The sequence below is a fragment of the Balaenoptera borealis genome (assembly GCF_965194805.1).
Source record: "Balaenoptera borealis genome assembly, chromosome: 11".
NCBI classification, from domain to species: Eukaryota; Metazoa; Chordata; class Mammalia; order Artiodactyla; family Balaenopteridae; genus Balaenoptera; species Balaenoptera borealis.
In genome coordinates, this window is record NC_138868.1 from 103,753,641 (window position 1) to 103,774,416 (window position 20,776).

The window sequence follows — 20,776 nt, forward strand, 5'->3', positions numbered from 1 at the left end:
GTGGGCTGGGATGTGTTTGGGGTGCATCTACCCCTTTGCTGACATCAGCAGTCCCCTCAGCTCCGGGACCTGCTCCAGGCCCATCTGCAGAGTCGGGGACCAGAATGAAAAATGGACGCGATAGCTAGCGGCAGCCGTGCTGTTTGGCGTTGGAGGCATTATGAACTGGTATGTGAAATATGGCCACACTCCTGGTTTTAGTCGTAGCTGGAAAGGATTAGGAGACAATTAATAAATCATTTAGTGCCCTGAGTTTAAGTAATTTGTTATTATGGGCCGCATATATTTATTATGCTTCACTGAGCAACGCTGGCAAATTTCCTTCAAATGTCACACAATTTGTATGCAATTTGTTTCAGAAGTTTAAAAAAAAATTTTTTTAAAGAAATGCCTCTATAAATTATATTTATTTTGAATTTTATTTTACTTATTTTTTTATACAGCAGGTTCTTATTAGTCATCCATTTTATACACATCAGTGTATACATGTCAATCCCAATCTCCCAATTCATCACACCACCACCCCCCCCCCGCCCCCGCCGCTTTCCCCCCTTGGTGTCCATACATTTGTTCTCTACATCTGTGTCTCAATTTCTGCCCTGCAAACCGGTTCATCTGTACCATTTTTCTAGGTTCCACATATATGCGTTAATATGCGATATTTGTTTTTCTCTTTCTGACTTACTTCACTCTGTGTGACAGTCTCTAGATTCATCCACGTCTCTACAAATGACCCAGTTTCGTTCCTTTTTATGGCTGAGTAATATTCCATTGTATATATATATCACATCTTCTTTATCCACTCGTCTGTCGATGGGCATTTAGGTTGCTTCCATGACCTGACAATTGTAAATAGTGCTGCAATGAACATTGGGGTGCATGTGTCTTTTTGAATTATGATTTTCTCTGGCTATATGCCCAGTAGTGGGATTGCTGGGTCATATGGTAATTCTATTTTTAGTTTTTTAAGGAACCTCCATACTGTTCTCCATAGTGGCTGTATCAAATTACATTCCCACCAACAGTGCAAGAGGGTTCCCTTTTCTCCACACCCTCTCCAGCATTTGTTGTTTGTAGATTTTCAAATGATGGCCATTCTAACTGGTGTGAGGTGATACCTCATTGTAGTTTTGATTTGCATTTCTCTAATAATTAGTGATGTTGAGCAGCTTTTCATGTGCTTCTTGGCCATCTGTATGTCCTCTTTGGAGAAATGTCTATTTAGGTCTTCTGCCCATTTTAGGATTAGGTTGTTTGTTTTTTTAATATTGAGCTGCATGAGCTGTTTATATATTTTGGAGATTAATCCTTTGTCTGTCGATTCATTTGCAAATATTTTTTCCCATTCTGAGGGTTGTCTTTTCGTCTTGTTTGTAGTTTCCTTTGCTTTGCAAAAGCTTTTAAGTTTCATTAGGTCCCATTTGTTTATTTTTGTTTTTATTTCTATTACTCTAGGAGGTGGATCAAAAAAGATCTTGCTGTGATTTATATAAAAGAGTGTTCTTCCTAGGTTTTCCTCTAAGAGTTTTATAGTGTCTGGTGTTACATTTAGGTCTCTAATCCATTTTGAGTTTATTTTTGTGTATGGTGTTAGGGAGTGTTCTAATTTCACTCTTTTACATGTAGCTGTCCAGTTTTCCCAGCACCACTTATTGAAGAGACTGTCTTTTCTCCATTGTATATCCTTGCCTCCTTTGTCATAGATTAGTTGACCATAGGTGCGTGGGTTTATTTCTGGGCTTTCTATCCTGTTCCATTGATCTATATTTCTGTTTTTGTGCCAGTACCATATTGTCTTGATTACTGTAGCTTTGTAGTATAGTCTGAAGTCAGAGAGTCTGATTCCTCCAGCTCCGTTTTTTCCCCTCAAGACTGCTTTGGCTATTTGGGGTCTTTTGTGTCTCCATACAAATTTTAAGATGTATTGTTCTAGTTCTATAAAAAATGCCATTGGTAATTTGATAGGGATTGCATTGAATCTGTAGATTGCTTTGGGTAGTATAGTCATTTTCACAGTATTGATTCTTCCAATCCAAGAACATGGTATATCTCTCCACCTGTTGGTATCATCTTTAATTTCTTTCATCAGTGTCTTATAGTTTTCTGCATACAGGTCTTTTTTCTCCCTAGGTAGGTTTATTCCTAGGTATTTTATTCTTTTTGTTGCCATGGTGAATGGGAGTGTTTCCTTAATTTCTCTTTCACATTTTTCATCATTAGTGTATAGGAATGCAAGAGATTTCTGTGCATTAATTTTGTATCCTGCAACTTTACCAAATTCATTGATTAGCTCTAGGAGTTTTCTGGTGGCATCTTTAGGATTCTCTATGTATAGTATCATGTCACCTGCAAACAGTGACAGTTTTACTTCTTCTTTTCCAATTTGTTTTCCTTTTATTTCTTTTTCTTCTCTGATTGCCGTGGCTAAGACTTCCAAAACTATGTTGAATAATAGTGGCGAGTGTGGACATCCTTGTCTTGTTCCTGATCTTAGAGGAAATGCTTTCAGGTTTTCACCGTTGAGAATGATATTTGCTGTGGGTTTGTCGTATATGGCCTTTATTATGTTGAGGTAGGTTCCCTCTATGCCCACTTCCTGGAGAGTTTTTATCATAAACAGGTGTTGAATTTTGTCAAAAGCTTTTTCTGCATCTATTGAGAAGATCATATGGTTTTTATTCTTCAATTTGTTAATATGGTGTATCACGTTGATTGATTTGCGTATATGGAAGAATCCTTGCATCCCTGAGATAAATCCCACTTCATCATGGTGTATGATCCTTTTAATGTGTTGTTGGATTCTGTTTGCTGGTATTTTGTTGAGGATTTTTGCATCTATATTCATCAGTGATATTAGTCTGTAATTTTATTTTTTTGTAGTATCTTTGTCTGGTTTTGGTATCAGGGTGATGGTGGCCTCATAGAATGAGTTTGGGAGTATTCCTTCCTCTGTAATTTTTTGGAAGAGTTTGAGAAGGATGGGTGTTAGCTCTTCTCTAAATGTTTGCTAGAATTCACCTGTGAAGCCATCTGGTCCTGGACTTTTGTTTGTTGGAAGATTTTTAGTCACAGTTTCCATTTCATTACTTGTGATTGGTGTGTTCATATTTTCTATTTCTTCCTGGTTCAGTCTTGCAAAGTTATATCTTTCTGAGAATTTGTCCATTTCTTCCAGGTTGTCCATTTTATCGGCATAGAGTTGCTTGTAGTAGTCTCTTAGGATGCTTTGTATTTCTGCAGTGTCTGTTGTAACTTCTCCTTTTTCATTTCTAATTTTATTGATTTGAGTCCTCTCTTTTTCTTGATGAGTCTGGCTAATGGTTTATCAATTTTGTTTATCTTCTCAAAGAACCAGCTTTTAGTTTTATTGATCTTTGCTATTGTTTTCTTTGTTTCTATTTCATTTATTTCTGCTCTGATCTTTATGATTTCTTTCCTTCTGCTAACTTTGGGTTTTGTTTGTTATTCTTTCTCTAATTCCTTTCGATGTAAGGTTAGATTGTTTATTTGAGATTTTTCTTGTTTCTTGAGGTAGGCTTGTATAGCTATAAACTTCCCTCTTAGAACTGCTTTTGCTGCATCCCATAGGTTTTGGATCGTTGTGTTTTCATTGTCATTTGTCTCTAGGTATTTTTTGATTTCTTCTTTGATTTCTTCAGTGATCTCTTGGTAATTTAGTAACGTATTGTTTAGCCTCCATGTGTTTGAGTTTTTTACGTTTTTTCCCCTGTAATTGATTTCTAATCTCATAGCATTGTGGTCAGAAAAGATGCTTGATATGATTTCAATTTTCTTAAATTTACTGAGAATGCCTCTATAAATTATTAACCTGAATTCTTCAGGACAAATTGCCGGCATTCCAGCCCCTCGCCCACCATCCCTTATGAGTGTCATAAAGACTTCCTGTTCCCAGAACAATGATAGTGCCATGTCCCACGTCTGAGCCGTCTGTGCCGTCTGAGGGGCTGGGGAGAGGATGAAGAGTCGCTTGCTGTCTCCTCCGGTTGGGCACCTGGGGCAGAGATCTAAAGGGGCTCTGAAGAAAACACACATGTTTTTGGATGATTGGCTGGAGGCCGGAACTCTTGATCAAAATCCTTCCTTCCAAAGCTTTGGTGAAAATAAAAGAAATCAAGCTGGTGGGGGTGGAGAGGGTCAGTCCTTAAATAAAACTAGGATCCTGTTGACTAGGGAGCTGGAAGCATTTCAGACACTGATGGCTCCAAACTGTTTGTTTTATTGATGGGGAAACCAGACTCACAGAGGGTTGACAAGTTTCTCTAAGATGAACTGATGAATCTTTTCCACATTTTTTCAGGCCCAATGCCATGTTGTCTTTTTGTTTTTCTTGGTAGAGCAGTTTAAAGTTTTGATAAGATGACATTTTTAGTTGACTCCTGAAATTTTATAGCCCCTCCACACAAAGATTCTCATGTGACTAGCTAGGGACTGGGTCAAAAGGCAGCCTGGTAGGACTTCCCTGATGGAGCATGGTTAAGAATCCGCCTGCCAATGAAGGGGACACGGGTTCCATCTCTGGTCCGGGAAGACCCCACATGCCGCGGAGCAACTAAGCCCGTGTGCCACGACTACTGAGCCCGAGTGCCACAACTTCTGAAGCCCACACGCCTAGAGTCAGTGCTCCGCAACAAGAGACCCCGCACACGGCAAGGAAGTGTAGCCCCCGCTCACCGCAACCAGAGAAAGCCTGTGAGCAGCAACAAAGACCCAACGCAGCCAAAAAAAAAAAAAAAGACAGTCTGGGGACTTCCCTGGTGGTCCAGTGGCTAAGACTCCGTGCTCCCAGTGCAAGAGGGCCTGGGTTTGATCCCTGGTCAGGGAGCTAGATCCCACATGCCGCAACTAAAAGTTCCACACGCAGCAACAAAGATCCCGCGTGCTGCAACTAAGACCTGACGCAGCCAAATAAAATATAAATAAATATTAAAAAAAAAAAAAGACAGTCTGACTGGCCTGTCCCTCCATTTCCAGATGTGTTTTCTAACATCTGTACGACATGTGTCTGTTGAGCACCTAATGTGTAATAGGTGCCCCTGGAGTGCGTGCGTGTGTGTGTGTGTGTGATGTATCAAAACAACCCCTGCCTTCATCTAGCTTTGTGCATCGTTGGGCTTCTCCAGCATCCAAGGAGTCAATGCCTGTGAGTGAATGAATGAGCCCACCAGGAACGAATACAAGCAGCTTCTGAACAAGCTCAAGACAACCTACAGGAAGAAACCAGCAGCCTGGAAGCATCAAGAAGGAGACTTATTTGGGATTTTCTGGATAGCTGAAGGTTTACTTCTTAAAGTCCTCCAAAGGTGTTTTAAGCATAAACAGTGGACACCCTCCCTAACCTCCTGAGTAACTGATCCTGACCATGACTGAAACTTACCTGATGATTCGCGAAGTTTCCCTTAGTTTTCTCCTTGGTCAACCCTCCATCCCCTCAGCGTGCCTTCTGGCGAAGCCCAAGGCTTCTTGTATTGCTTCTAATCAGCTGAGGCCCAAGTGACCAGATAACTGAGCCTGTTAGAAATGCGTATAAAATCAGTAAAAAGCTCTAAGTAAAGCCAGGGAGTTTGCTTATGAGTAAGGTTCATAAACTTCAGTGGAAAGATTTTGTGACCTGTACTTTGACTGCTCAGAGATTTTTAAAAAATTGTTTACTTTCCAGTGTTTCATACTATACTATATACATCTATGTTGAATTTATGAGGTTACTGAATAGCTAAATCACATGCTGGTTTCTTTGTCATAGAAACTCTGGCCTGTCTGCTGGGAGGCTGAGAGTAAAGTGGTAGGGTTGCTAGTTTGTTTTCAAGAGCATCACCGGGAAGGTTCTCCAGTTCAGTTATTTTAAGCCACAAGAAGGCAGTTTCGCTCTGAGAAGGGCCTCTTGTTTCCGGGAGATTTTGCCCATCAGTCTTGAGAAAACATCTGCTGCAGGGGCCTTGCTCGCCAGCGCTTCCTTCCCCTTTGCCCCTGGAGGGTGCTCGCTCTTCACTCTGCCAGAAACAGAGCTGCTTCTGTGTCATTCCAGAGGGGCGTCCCAGGCCGACCTTACTGCAGCCCGACAGAGGGCCCTCTGAGCAAGTCCTGCCCGGAGAGGGCCTCCGCGGTCCCCTCTGTGCACGGGGAGGATGGCCTGTGCCAGCCTATGCCGCCCGCCAGTTCTTTGGCTGGCAGGTGCCAGGTGGAGGCTGTCAGCAGCTCAGGAGAGAGATTGTTCTGGGTAGTGACTGCTAGCAAGGGATCCCGTTTTATCTACCTGCCATCAGAGTAATCTGTCCCCTGCTGGCGGCACCTCGGAGGAGCACTGAGCAGGTGAAGCTGGGCAGACGGCAGAGCAGCCGGGCGACTCCGGGCCGGAGAGGGAAGCGGCCAGGCCTGCTCGGGAGGCCGAGGGCGCGTGCGGTGAACTCGGAAAATCTCGGCCCCCACCCCCCACCACCGCCCGCTCCTCCCCTGTTTATGGTGAAATTGGGCCTCCTTTAGGAAAGGTACAGTTTTCCTACTCCGTTTGTTCTCAGATTGGTGTTATACCCCGGAGCCAAATTAGTGGCTCAGAACAATGGGAAACGAATGCTCTTTCAGCATCCCGCTGTGATCTGGGGCTCCAGGTGGGGACACCAGCTGAGTGGCTGCCTTCTCCACAGAACCACCCCTCTGCAGAGAATCAGCATCCCGGAGCCATTCAGCTCAGCCAGGTTCCCTCGTTATCAGCTGTGCTGTGCGCATCTGCCTCACCCCAGCTAAACAAGCTGGAGCCCTCTTCTGTTATTTATGAAACCATATTCAGGACCAGGCCCCCGGGGCGAGTTAGGAAGTGATGAGTGAGCGGGCAGCGCTGTTTGGAGGGGCCTGGCCTGCCACGCATGGCCTCTCCCCGCGGGGCCGGACCCTCCAGGCTCCTTTCCAGGGCTGCTGTGCTGGGCGCCCTTCTCTCAGATGCTGGCGGCTGTGGGCTTGGCTTGCCCGCCAAGGGAATACTCCCACTGCCTCCGGCGCTGACTGGTCTGCGAGGGAGCGGCTGAGTCCCCACCTCACCCCCATCTGGACGTACCTGCCTGGAGTGGGGGAGCCCTCCTCTGTGGTGGCCACGTGCCTGCTGGATGACATTCCGCCCCTTAATCAACTGGCATCTGTCGGTCCCATTCGACGGGGCTCCTTGGGGGCAGGGAGCTGATTTGTCCTTTATTATTGATCTCGGACCTAGTAAAGCATCTGGCATGCAAAACACATTTTATACATGAAGGAAGGGAGCTATTGGCCAGGCTGCCAATCCTGGACTTCCCTGGTAAGTCTCCATCCCTCTGTCAATCCGTTTCTGCAAATGTGAGAAGAGGAGGAGGGATAGATGGTTTCTGAAGTCCCATCCAGGTCCAACAGTGCGTGGTTCCGACACTGCCTCAGGGCTGCTCCTCCTGGCTGGTGCTGCCACTGTGCTGAGGTCCCCTCTACCCTGGTGACCCTGCCTTCGTCAGGACGCAGGTTTCCAGTCTGGGTCTTGCTCTCTGGTGGCAGATGCTCTCCTCTGCCCGGGCTCTTCTCCCTGACATACCCTCAGCCTGCCACTTTCCCAGTCGCACAGTTGACAGTTTCCTCCCAAGTTATGCCAGATGCAAGATGACGACTTGTTGGCACAAGAGGATGCATTTGTTCTGCCTGGGCTGCACCTCCTAGAGAGGCTGTGTTTACCCTGCTTTCTGGCCTAGATCCCTCTCCACAAGGGGAATCAAGGGCCTTCTCATTTTCCATCAACGGAGGGTTGACCCGTAGCACATCCCATCCCTTTGCCGTGCGGCCTTTGTCCAGGATGCAGGACCCGGACGAGCTGGCCTCCCTCCTCTGCCTGTAAGCCTGGTGCAGAACTGTTCCTGCTTTCCATGAGACAACAAAAATAACCATCTTTACTTGCACGAGGGAAATAATTTTAACTTTTCAAAACATATCATTATTTTACTTGGTTTGTATAATATCCCTTGTTGCAGGCAAGGCAGGAATAAACATCTTGATTTCTTTGAGGCCCAAAGATTTGTTAGTATTTAGTTCAAGATTTCTCGGAATCTTAGAAATTTCTAGTTGAATGTGAGCCTAGTGAATATCTCCTCCAGTGATTCTTAATCTCTCTGGGGACATGGACAGCCTTGAAAGCTTCATAAAATCTGGAAGTCTCTCTAAAGAAAAATGTACACACAAATACCATTCTGGATAAAGTCTCAAGGGGTTTGTGGACCCCTAAAACCTTAAGATTCCTCTTGCTCTGATCCAGCCACTTGGTTCCGTGGACAAAGAAGTTGAGACCCAGAGAGTGAGGGTGACACACAGAAGGTCAAAGGGACGTGAAAACCAGCACCATCCCCTAGGTTCTGTCTAAAACCCTTTCCAGCACACCGTACTGCTCACTGCTGAATCAGATTGGAAGACCAGATCCTGCCCTCTTGTTCTTGGCCTCTGATTCCTTCTCCTTTTAGATTTCCTGCTCCCCATTTTATTGCTGTAGATACATTCCTTGACTGTCTTTCGTTTCAGACTAGAAAGGGGCCCAGGGCTCTCCGTCGCCGCCCACCTCCCACCAGTTCCTTTTCTTTTTCACCCTAAATTGTGTCTCATTTGTCCAGCCTCAGCCCGCTGGAATCACCTTGGTTCAGATGTTTCCATAGGAAAGTTGCCTCCCCTGTTGGCCAACTGGCCTGGGAGCCCCAGTCTCTTGTGTTCCCCCCACTGTGGCTGCAGAGACTTGGGGTTCCCTGCTCTCTCTGTCTGCCCTGGGTTCCCTTATCCTCTTCTTCAAAATTGTGGTAAAATACACATAACAAACTTTACCATCTTAACCATTTTTAAATGTACGGTTCAGTGGCATTAAGCACATTCACATTGCTGTACAACCATCACCACCATCGGTTTACAAAACCCTTTTATCTTGCAAAACTGATATTCTGTATCTATTCACCAGAACGCCCCATCTCTTCTCCCCCAACCCCGGGCAACCGCCATTCTCCTTTCTGTCTCTGTAAATTTGACTATTCTCGGTACTTCATGTGAGTGGACTCATACAGTATCTGTCCTTCTGTGACTGGATTACTTCACGTAGCATAATGTTCTCCAGGTTTATGCACATTGCAGCACGTGTCAGAATTTCCTTCCTCTTTTAAGGCTGAACGATATCCCATTTTGCATAGAGATCACATTTTGTGTATCCATCATCCGTCCACGGACACTTAGGTTGCTTCCACCTTTCAGCTCCTGTGAATGACGCTGCTGTGAACATGGGGTACAAATTGTCTTTTTGAGTCCCTGCTTTCAATTCTTTGGGGTATATACTCAGAAGTGAAGGGATGTTTTCTAAAGTGTCTTAATTATTCTCTGCTCTCCATCAAATCTATTTTTATTTTGTTCTTAAACTAACATCATTTGCGTAACTACTTACCTCACTGGGTCTGCGGCGTATGCCACGAAGAGTACTTTCTCAGCGAGCTCTGAGGCTCTTTCCTGTCCCCTCTCTCTAAGATGCCCCCCCTTCTCAGTCACTTCTGCTCCCAAGCCTGTTGAATTTTCTTCTTATTGCTTATCACCTCTTGACATTGCATAATTGTATTTATAGTTTGTTTCCCCCATTAGAATGCGAGCCCCACGAAAGCAGGGACTTTTCTGTTTCGTTCACTGTTACATCTCTAATGTCAGACACAGTGCTTGGTGCGTATGCCTAAGACATAATTATTCAGTTATTATTAACTTAATAATAAATGGAATAAATGGATGATCGAATGAATGAATAAATAAGCAGGGTACTGTTCCTGCCCACAAAGAACTTACGGTCTGGGAGGGAGATAGGCATAATAGAACTGTAATATAAGGCAGAATATGGGGGCCCTGAGAAGCATCTGGTTAAGTCCTATGACAGTGGCCAGCAGGGTCGATCCAGAAAGTACCCCTGTGTGCTGGGCAGACTAGTCCCTCAACATGGATAAAAAGGCCCAGGCTGTTGAGTAGCTTTAAATTCATTTTCTCATCCATCTCCCCTCAACCTCCTGATATGATATTATTATCATCAGTTTCCAGGTGAGGAAAGCAAGATGCACAGAGGTTAAGGAAATTGCCCGATGCAATGCAACCAGTAAGTAAGCAGGTTTGCAGTCTGGTCTGGCTGCCTCCCAAGTCCAACCTCTTTTTCTTTCTTATATCAATTATTTTTCTTTTCCTTATTGAGTTTCTTTTCAAAAATTACAAAAGTGGCAGCGCTCTCTGCAACCCAAAACAAGGCAAAGATGTGTTAACGACGGTGGGCCTTCGCACCCACGTGAACATCTGGGCTTTTCCTTCCACACAACCTCTGGGCTCACACAGACTTATGCACGTAGATGCACTCAATCTGGAGTTTTCTCCGCTTTTACAAAAATGGAATCACACCGCACACATCAGTCTGCTACTTACTTTTCTTACTTGGAATATTACGGCCATCTCTCACGGCAAAAGATGTAGCTCTAACTCGTTCTTTTGAATAGTTGCATTTATTGATAGTATAGCTGTACCACAGGTTACCCAAACATTCCCCTACTGGTGGACATCTAGCTTGTTTTTTCACTTTGTCTCACTGCAGAAGCTGCTGCATTATCCTCATGCCTGGGTACTTTTCTTTTTATAGGATACATTCTCAAACTGGGGCGGCTGAGGAAAAGTGTATGTGTATTTTTAATTGCGATAGATCCTGCTATACTATTTTCCCCAAAGATAGTAGCAATGCAGTGTCAGGCTTTGAACCCCTGCAGTTTCTAGGCCGGTGCCTGCCCCTCGTTCTTCCCTTGCCTCTTCTCCTCGGCGCCAAGTACCCCTAGGCGCATCCCAGCCTCTTCTGACCTGGCCCAGGACCCTCCAGGAAGGCTGGAGGGACACCGCCTCCTTCTCTCACCTTCTCTCAGGACATGGCTCTGCCCTCTCCCTCGGCCAGTGAGGACCGGCCGTCAGGAAACCTGGATTGTAGTCCTAACTCTGTTCCTAATCAGCTGTTTGACCTTGGACAAGCCACTTAATTTTCTGTGCATTGGTTTCTTCACCCATAAATCGAAGGAGGTTGGGCTGAATGATGTATGAAGACCTCCCTCTCCAGATGACCTTTCCGGGTTTGAGACCTCATAGGGGTCTCACTGTGGGGAGACCCCAGTGGAGCACTGGGGTCTGTCTGCTCTCTGGGGGTCGTGGGGCCTGCAGCGGACAGAAGGGCCTTTCTACAGCCCACGTCCCTCCAAAGGCCTCCCAGCTGCCTGGACTGCTGGTTGTATCAAGAAATAATGTGGAGGGTTGGGATTCCGGAGCCAGACTGACTTAGACCTGGGCTAGAACCCAGATCAGCCATGACCTGGGGCAACTTGCCTCACCTCTCTGTGCCTTGATTTCGGAATCTGTTAAATGGGCGAGCTAAAACGGTCTCGAAGTTCTGGAACAGCACTGTCAGTACAACCGCCTGTGCCAATGGAAACACCGTCTAGCCGGAGCTCCCAGTACAACGGCCACTAGCCACACGGGGCTGTTGAGCACCTGAAACGCGGCCACTGAGGCTGAAGACTGGATTTTAGATTTTATTTAACTTTCATTAATTAGAATTTGTATTTAAAAAGCCAGATGTGGCTAGTGGCTATATTGATGGACTCTGCAGCTCCAGAAGATGAAGATGTTGTAATACAGTACGTAGAAAGCGCTCAGCCAGCCCAGTGTCTGGCACATAGTAAGCACTCAATAAACGTCTGCTATTATTAGGTATCATGTGTCTCACTTTCCGGCCTACCACACCTGATGGCTCGCAATGACACCCCACACTGGCTGTCCTGGAGTCACCTGGGGAGGCAGGGAGGGGGGAAGGTGTTGCCGCTGGTGATGCATGTCAGTAATGAGCCTGGCACTAAATGTTTCTGGTCTGCTACTTTCCCTGGAGGGTCATGTGAGCGGAGTGGTATGTGGCCTGCTTTGCAAGTGATTAACATGGTGTAAGCAATCTGCATGGAGAGAAAAACCCCTCTGCTGGTATTCCATTATTCTATTAGAGTTTCAGAGCTGGGATTAAGTGGACATGATTTCTTCCTATGGGCCATTAATTTTGTTTTATTGCTGGTCTGATGGCCATTACCCTTTTTGCCAATGCATTCCCCCATTAGGTTTGTACAATTAACAAAATATGTGCTGTTAGGGCTTTGATGGGAACAGTGGGATGGAAATAAAGGGAGGGGACGCAGCCTCCACTGAGTTGGGGGTGAGGAGAGGCTGGACCCTGGGGTGGGGCCTCTTCAGCACCTGCCTGGTAGTTACTGGCATTCCTGGAAAAATCCCTAAGACCTTTGCCGGCTGTCTCCTGACTTGGAATGGAGGAGCTGCCCAGGGGCGTGAGAGAGGGAGGGACCCTTGGTGGGCCCGGCTGGGAACAGCGCAGCTGAGAACGTAATGAGCCACCTCCGTGCTGTCACCTTGACCCCTCAGCAGGCAGCGTGCCTGCGTCAGCCTCCAGGTGCCCTGCCCTGTGACGGAAGCGGCTTCCAGGCGACACCTGCCCTCTCCCTGTGGGGCAAACAGGAGGACCCGTGCCTGATGAAATTGGGGGCCTCTGATACTCAGTGTCATCTGGTGATTGCCACGTGGAAATGCAAGATCAGTGTTGTTAGGTCATCCAAATTTTGGAGAAAACTTAGGAGCCTGGATTTTCAAATGTGAAATGTCCCACTTTTCAGATGTTGGCAGAATTTACAAAAACATCAGACAGGCAAGAAGCCAGCTAGGGGCTGCCAGTGAGTGACCTCTGCCAGGCACTGAGCTGCCCTTGGAGGGTTTTAAGGAGGAACAAACATGACGCAATTTGTGTTTCAGGAAGATCCCGGGCTGCGGGAGGTAGTGGATGGGCAAAAGCGGGGCCAGGCTGGAGGCCAGGATACCGACTGGGGGCCCCGGGGAGAGAGAAGGAGGCCGGAGGCAGGTCAGTGACGATGGGCCAGGAAGAAGAGCAGGGGTGCTCCCGATGGAGGATAAGCACGTCTCGGGTCTTGGTGTTTTCTCACCTCCAGGGGTGCCCACTTATAGGAACGGGGTCCAGCTTAGAGTCTCGGGCCTGGACGGGGCCTGGGGAGCATGGCTGGGGGACAGTTTCCAGGTCCTCTGCAGCTGGGTGCCCAGCACCGCCTGCAGCCCAGGGGGCTGAGGACAGTGGGGAATCAGCCTTGTTCTTACCAGGCTTTGAGGAAACCTGCGCAGCACCCTCAGTGCTGGGTGGGTACGTTTCTCAGAGCCGCACATTAGTGCCAGGTGATCCTCTCAGTATTCGGTTACCCTGTTGTTGTGTCTTTGAGAGCCTGGTGGCCAGGGCCTGCGGTGCTGTCACTGACAGCCTCACTGGACTAATGGAAACCACCGCGAGCTGTCGTCAGGGGGCGAGGGGAGCAGATGTGGAGCAGAGAGGGGACTCGGGTGATGAGGTGGGAGACGCAGGACACACCGTGGGGGGACGAGTGGCCCTGCAGGCATTTCCTCCTGGGAGGGTCTATTCAAGTTTTCTTTCTCTTTGGGGAATTTTGCTCATGGGCCTACAGAGGCTTCTCAGAGATGGGGACCATCCAGAGAGACTCTTGGTGCCTGAGAACAGGTTGTCACGATTTGTCCTCATCCTAAAGGTCTGGCTGGGGTAGGAACAGAGGAGCTTGTCACAGAAAGTGGGATGAATGCAGAAGCCCTCAGGCTTCTTGGTTTGTCTCCCTTTTCCCATCCCAGCCAGCCCTCCTGGGCTATTAGCCCTCCTAACACTGAAAGACAGCAACAGCGGCCTCATTCGTCATTATGAATATGTTCCAGGCATTGCACAAAATGCTCTCGGTGCATCATCTCACTTAAAGGCGCTACTCTTATCCCCCTTCTAAAGGTGCGAACCTTGAGGTTTGTAGAGGTTAAGGCTAGGAGAGTGATGGACCCAGGCTTAAACTCAGAACTGTCTGACTCCCGTGTCTTTACTCTTACCCACAATCATATACTGAGCTGTGATATGGGGGTGAGTCTGGGCAGCTTCAGAGATGTAGAGATGTCAGATGGAATTTTGGTTTAAGGATCATCTAGTCAAGCACTATCATTTTGCAGATGAGGAAACTGAGGCAGGGAGTGGTTAAAGTTCCGTGTCCAAGATCCCACGGTAAGTGAACGATGGACTCAGGGTGTGAACCCATGACGCCCTTGGTCTAGTGCCTTCTGTGGTCCTTGCTAAGCCCCAGGCTCATGTCTGTCCATCCTTCCAACTTACCTAGGATGCTTCGTGGGAGCTCGCTCAGCTGTCCTAGGGCATGGAGGGTCAAGTTCTAGTGTGCTCCCTCCCGTGGGAAGCTTTCTTCTGTTCTTCTCCCCACCTCTTAACAATGAAATTTCATCAGCTCCCTCCTCATTTACCATTTCATAAATGTCCTCATATTTATAAATGTGAAGGCTCAATTCCATTTATGATTCAAGTTTATCTTCATGGTGAGTAAGGCAGGCCTGAGTTTCAATTCTGGTTGCGTTATTGCAGGGCCACTGTCTGAAGGCCTTTGACGTGATCACTTGCCTTCCAGGACTACAGGCTGCTGGCTTTGGAAGGCCCCAAAATATCACGCACGTGGTTCCCCAGCAAGTGTCTGCTGGTGCATGGTGAGGAGTGAAAAACAAGGACAATGTGGAGAGGTTGCATGTGCACATATGTGTGTATATGTGTGTGTGAGAGAGAGATGGACAGATAGAGACAGAGAGAGATAGAGACAGAAAGAGAGAAGAGACAGAGATGGTGGGGGGGATGCTTTTCATGATGCTCCATTCACTTCAAAGCGTTCAAAGTGTGGTCCTTTTTGCTCTCCTTACTTTTGGGGGTTGAATTACTTTATGAAACGGTGGTGAAAGAAGACACTATTAATGTTTTATCAATATACATGTTTGTCAACCCTCCCAGTCTCACAATGTTTTTTAACGTTTTACGGATGGGGGAAGCCAAGTCTGGGAGACCATGCTCTCTGGGGCATCTTCTCACCCAATACAGGATTCTCTTTGCTGTGTTGGGAGCTCACTACTTTCCAAGGAAACCTAACTCATTGCTGGATGGTGCATAGGACTAGCGAAGTCTTTCTTGTATTGAACTGAGGATTGGCTTCCTCTAATATCTATCAATTAGCCCTAATTCTACCGTGTATAGCAACGCAGCCTCTTTGTCACATAGTTTCTTCAAATATTTGGAGGACCACCATGTGGGAGAGAGATTGTTGCTTTAGTCAATAGAATTAGGTAGGACCAATGGGTCATATTAGAGAGGGACAAATGAAGGTCCATCTCTAGTTTCTTCTCCCATATCTTCTGTCTCACGGGCTCCTAATAAGGAAAATAACAACAATGACAGCTACCATGCAATGAGTGCTTATTTTGTGTGAGACACTGTTCTAAGCACTTTACGGTATATGAACTCATTAAACCCTCACAGCCAACCTCAGAGGCAGGACCCTCATTAGCCCCATTTTACAGATGAAAAACTGAGGCACAGGGAAGTTAAGTAACTTGCCCATGGGCCCACTGCCAGGAAGTGGTGGGACTGGGATGGACACCTGTACAGCCTGCTTCCAGAGCTTGTGCTTTTAACTACTAAACTTTTAACTTTAGTTAAAAGAACTAGATGTCTTTGCTCACCTCTCTCTTCTACTCATCACTGCCAAATTTATTAAAATATGATGCCACAGCTGCATCTAAAAGTAATGTGGATTGATAAGTCTAAAGTGAGGGGACCATTCTCCCCTTGGTTGGCCACCATATAGCTATTTAGGCAACTAGGATCAATGTAATGGGTTTGACAGCAACACCATACCCTGGGCTCTACCTCTGCTTGCATTTAACTCAAATAACCCTTGTCTTTTTTAAAAAAAAAAAAACAGGTCACCCCAATCTGTGATTTTTGCAATTGATTTTTGAATGTAAGAGTAGGATTTGGTATATTTATTCGTGTCAAATCTTTTTCTACAACTCTGTAAAAAATTAAACTGGATTTCCATGTGGGCATAGACTGTAATAATTTGATGGTTTAGAGTGATGGGATTGTGGGCAATTTTTTTAAATTTTCAAATTTATTTAATTTATGGTTGTCATGATGTTATTGTGCAAGAAATAAAAACTGGTAGAGGAAATAATTAACTTTTTAGTTTTGGGCCATCCTTTTAGCTTGTTCAAAGTTTTATAACACTGCCCATCAAAATCCATCTCCCCAGCAGAGGGGCTGTCCTTCACAGCTTAGCAGCATGTGCAAATGGCAAGTCCGCCGTGTCTTCTTCCAAGTCGCTGGTGTCTCGACAGTCCCAAGAGGGCAGGGATAAATCCCCACTCCATGCAATTCAGCCTAGAAACTTCCTGTACTGAGTTCACATGTGCTCAGTAGCAATGTGTCAGTAGTTTAGAAGATTACAAGTTGGAGCCCATTGCCAGCCAGGGGCTGGTTGTGGAAACTGATTAGAATGAACCGAGTCCGCCACTGAACATTTCAACAGACACCTGCTGAGAACCTGACACATGCTGGGCTATAAAGATGCATAAGGTGCCGTCCTCATCCTCACGCACTTGCCTTCAGTGGTCTGGTCTTGTCTCTGAGGTCCTTCCGTGAGTCACCAGTCTTGGTCCTGGAGATATTAGTAGACAGCCCCAGAGGAAGTGCCTCATCCTGGGCGACATCATCATGAACAAGAGGGACATCTTTCCATGAGCGCGTTGTAGTACACCCCATGCCTGAATCTTCTATCTGAAATTCTACCTCATCCAGGGAGCCTCTCTGTCTTAATTAAAAGGAAAATACTAAAGAGTGGTGGGGTGGGGAGTGTCCTCTTCTTCATGACCTTCCTTTGTTGGAAAACCTTCAATGGCTCCAGGAGCTCACAGCCCAAGCCTGGCCTCTCTGCCCGACACTCGGAGCCCGGATGCTCTGGCCCCTCCCTGCTTACTCAGCGTTACTCCCTCCTCTAGTCTCTCAGGCGGCCCAGCCCCTGCCTTGTCCCTGGTCACTCCATGCTTTCCCCCCGTCACCTTTGCTCAGAGTGCTCCCTTTCTTGGAATGCCCTCTCTCTTCTTCCACCAGCCGAATCTCTCCTGACCAGTCCTCCAAGACCCCAGTCAAGGTCTCCCTCCCCCTGAAAACTTCCTTGAAGGCCCCAGCTGTCGCCAACTTCGTTTCTCTGTGGAGAGAGAGTTATGGTCTCTACCACACAGTTCAGCACTACTTTATGTATGTTCTCATCTTATTGGATGATGTTTCATATGGATATTCTTATTTCACCACTGACGTGGCGGCACTTTGATTACAGGAGCTGTGGATTTCATTCCTGCTGCACCTGGAGAGTGTAGCTCGCGGAGCAGACACCTGATAAATATGTGCTGGGTTTTTCTTCTTCTTGTTGTTATTGCTTTATCCCAAGACGAGAATTAAAAGCAGTCATGTTTTCTGATCTTTTGAGTCACGCCCCCATCATTTTTCTCCATGCACATTTCCCTTCTAACCCAATGGGACTCTTCACTTTTACTTGAAAGTGCCCTCCTACGTCTGGACTTTCCATAATCCTGCCATAAAGCACAGCATCGGTGGTGGTATTTGCTTGTTTGGGCAGCTTCCCCATATAGATTTCCAGCTTCCCCAGGGGCTCCTCAGCTCTGTCCCCCTGCACGGGGTCTTCCGTCAGACAGGTGGCATCAGTAAGTGATCATTGCCTTGGTCAGCTCAGGGCTCTCCACAGCCATGAGCCTCTTTTTCTCTGGGGAAGGGGATGAAACTTGCAAGAAATTGAGGCTCCAAGCAGGTCAGGAGGGAGTGATCCTGTCTCTCCGTCCTGGTTAGTCCTCTAAACAACCGTCGTTTTGCACCAGGAGCTCCTTGCTCAGGAAACTCCCCCCCCACTCAGCAATGGGGACACAGGGCTGCCAGCCCTGGCTGTGCTCCGGAGCAGGACCCACTTCCGAGTTCACCCCCATTCGATCTTGGCTCTCGCTCCCAGCAGAATCATACACAGTCTATAAAGATGTTTTCTTTCACTGACAGGTTGACTCTGGAGCAGGACCCTGAGGCTTGCCGTCCTCCATGCCGCTCACCAGAAGAGGGACCGTGAACCGTGAGTAACTCTGACGGGCATTTTCCATGCTGACTCAGTAAGGTTATGGGTGAAAGACCAGCCCTGAACCTGATCTTTCACAGCCGTGCATTGTGCGAGAGACGCACTCTCTCTCAGTGAGCTGGTCAGAATGTGAAATACAGTGGACCTCTAATTAGATGAGGTCCGAACGTGACGAAGAGGCCCTGTAACATGACATCCTATTTAATTAGACTGTATTGATTGTGCGTTAAGGTGGACCTGACGTGTTATGCGTGTCATGAGTGTTGGAGAGGGAAGCTCTCGAGCTTGCAAGGGCAGGCTAAGCTTGGGAGGCCGTGAGAGGAGGACCTGGGCCAAGGTCATAGCTTGCACTTGCTTTTATGTCTGGTTGTTTCTGGAGAGACGTGAGGGAGGAAAAAGGAGAAACTGCTGGTCGCTTCCCTTCCATCAGCTCGGGAACTGCTCCCCACCTTATCCGCCTGTGTATTTGCTCATGTCGGTTCTCGCACTTGGCAGAAGTCTTCCCACCTGTAGGCCCTGGCCTAAGTCCAGTCTGCTCGTTGCCACGTCCTTCGGTAATCCAGCTAGAAGTGGTTTCTCCCTCTTCTGAGATCCCGTGCCTCATCCATCTGCGGGGCATTCCTCTGCCCGCACGTCGCCGTGTGCCCTCAGTGAGCCTGTGAGCTCCTGGCGGCTAGTCTGGGATTCCCTGCTCCTTGCTTCCCCTCTGCACCCTCCACCTAGGCGCCGCGCAGGCACTGTCAGCTGGAAGGGCTGGCCTGGGGCTGCACAGCTTCCCTGCCCTGCTTCGGGGGCTCCCGGGGGCTGAGCGGCTGCGACTTTGATAGTACATTGGCTCCCAACCAGTCCGCGGAATTATAAATGATTAACCGTTATCAGCGCACATCTTCACCTCTCTGTAAAAATAGATTGACTGTAATGAGCATTTGAATAAATCATAAGAATGGCCGCCCTGCGATCGTCTAACATCCTGCCGATGGCTGCCCGGTGAGTGAGCAGGGCGCCGGCCCTCCGCCTAATGGCCTGCGTGGCAGTGCTGGTGCCTCTGTGATTGACAGGACGCGGCTCCCAGGGCATCCCCTCTCCGCCCGGCTTGGAGTGGTCGATCCCCAGACACCGGGCCGGGGAAGGGTACCTCCCTCCATCCTGTTCCAGGAAAGGCCTACCTAGGAGATGGGGCCGGGGTGGGGGGAGCCAGAGTAGGGAGATAATGACCTTTGCGAGAATCGATGTCTCCTCGCACCGGAGGTTAGAGGGATCTCATCAGTCAAGTCAGTATGAGAGGAGCAAGCCGAGCGTGAAGCTTCACGAGACCGGGGTGCGTGTAGGGGAAATAAGTCTGCACGCTCCGTCCCTGTCCCCGAGAGCAGCTGGGCGCCTGGCCCGGGCCCACCCACACCTGGGGGAGCTCCCTCGTGGGGACCCTCTGGGACCCGCACAGAGGAACGAGGAAGAGTGGGGATCTTCAGGTCCTGGGACTCTGAAAGGGGAAGGTTCAAAGGCTCTTCCTGGGAGGGTTTTTTGCTGAGGGAGAGCCTGCCTTTCGGAGGGGGAGGAAGAAGAGGAGGGACGGGACCTGCTGAGGAGGGGACAGTCTGCAAGACTGAAGTGAGGGCTGGATTTGAGAGGGAAACAGCAAACGTTCTAATTTAATTCGAGTGGTGTTCCAGTTATTATGGCTGTGTAACAAACCACCCCAAGACATAGTGACTTGACACCGTTCATTATGCTCATTTATTCTGTGAGTCAGGAGTTCACACAGGGCACAGTGGGGAGATTGCCTCTGATCCACAGGTCTGGGGTCTCTGCTGGGGCAGAAGCTGGGTGCTGGAATCGTCTGGAGGCTCGTTCACTCACCCCTCTGGGGGTGGACACCAGCTGTTGGCCGAGGCGCTAGCTGGGGCTGTCCACCAGGCCCACGTGCCCTTTCCACGTGGCCCGGACATCTTCATGACGTGGATCCTCGTAAGGTGGTGGTTGGGTGCCGAGGGGGAGCGTCCCGAGAGGGAAGAGGCGCCGGACGGGGCCGCCCTGCCCAAGCCCAGCAGCACCACTTTCACACGTTGCCCTGGTTGGGGGCAGGTGCAAAGGCCCACCTGGGTTTAAAGAAGGGGACATGGACACCTGCCCCTGCAAGCACGTCTCAGAGGAGGAGAATCCACAGCACGTCAGATGAAGAGTGTGGTTGGGGGTAACATGCTGTGGCGGCCGTCTTCGGAGCGCACACTCCCACACTAATGCTCCTCAAGTCTGGCCCAGCACAGCCTCATGTACTCCCGAGGCAGGCTAAGGAAGCCTGCCTGCAAGAACCAAACTGTCTCTAAACCCAGCCAGTGTCTGGATTTAAAGGCACCCCGCCAAGCTAGGCTAGGCTCCTTCCCAGGGGGGCATTCCCCGAGGACACGCTGGTGTTAGGAGGCCCTGCAGTTGGCAGAAACCTCTACCTCAGCGGTCCCCAACCTTTTTGGCACCAGGGACTGGTTTCCTGGAAGACAGTTATCCCCCGGACCGGGAAGGTGAGGGAGGGGAAGGGAGGGATGCTTCAGGCGGGAATGCGAGCGGTGGGGGGCGGCAGGTGAAGCTTCGCTTGCTCACCGCTCACCTCCTGCTGTGCAGGCCGGTGCCTAACAGGCTGCGACCCCTGCTCTACA

General features: G+C 48.3%; 1 protein-coding gene across 4 annotated transcripts in view; it reads left to right on the forward strand.

Moving 5' to 3' along the window:
• Positions 1-20,776, forward strand: part of PKNOX2 (PBX/knotted 1 homeobox 2) — a 258,653-nt gene that overhangs the window by 53,326 nt on the left and 184,551 nt on the right. For all 4 annotated transcript variants that reach the window (XM_082341039.1, XM_082341038.1, XM_082341042.1 and 1 more), the window contains exon 2: positions 18,053-18,122. The gene's annotated coding sequence lies outside the window, so the exon portion shown is untranslated. The remainder of the gene's footprint in view (positions 1-18,052; positions 18,123-20,776) is intronic.